The sequence below is a fragment of the Echinops telfairi genome, unplaced genomic scaffold, assembly GCF_000313985.2.
Source record: "Echinops telfairi isolate 266 unplaced genomic scaffold, ASM31398v2 ScPeMD7_23;HRSCAF=83, whole genome shotgun sequence".
Taxonomy (NCBI): Eukaryota; Metazoa; Chordata; class Mammalia; order Afrosoricida; family Tenrecidae; genus Echinops; species Echinops telfairi.
Genome location: NW_022103920.1, coordinates 5,606,554 through 5,607,024, shown reverse-complemented (window position 1 = coordinate 5,607,024; position 471 = coordinate 5,606,554). Strand labels below are relative to the sequence as shown.

The 471-nt window shown below is 44.4% G+C and overlaps 1 protein-coding gene across 1 annotated transcript in view; it reads left to right on the top strand.

Annotated features, from left to right (window-relative positions):
- WEE2 (WEE2 oocyte meiosis inhibiting kinase) overlaps positions 1-471 on the top strand; it is a 26,528-nt gene that overhangs the window by 24,030 nt on the left and 2,027 nt on the right. The window lies entirely within an intron of this gene.

The following is a 471-nucleotide window of genomic DNA, read 5'->3' as shown; positions in this document are numbered from 1 at the left end:
GCCATTTGTTAGTGATTGTAGACTTCTGACGCCATTTGTTAGTGGTTGTAGACTTCTGACGTCATTTTTGAGCGATTGTTATAGACAGTGTGCATGGATGAAATCTAAAACACAAACTAAAAAAACCAGGAGATCAAAAATGGGGTTTGACTTAAAATAAGTTTAGAATTTCAACTTGTCATGACTTCGTACTCCATCTTGGAAATAATGACTTGACAAGTCTCAACGAGGGGTCCCCGGTGGTGAGTTGTGGAGACTCTGAACCTTTCTTTGGACAAGTTTCCCTGATGGTGATCAGCATGGTTTTGCTCTAGCTTCAAGCCCCATTTCCCCAGCTAGTAAGTGAAGTACAAAGAGACAGGCAAATGGATGTGAAGATTAAGGGTGTCTCTATGCTATGTGGGTGCACGTGACTTCTGTGAAGCCGGTGGGGGCCCTTAGGCACCCCCAGGATAGGTTCCTTCACACGGG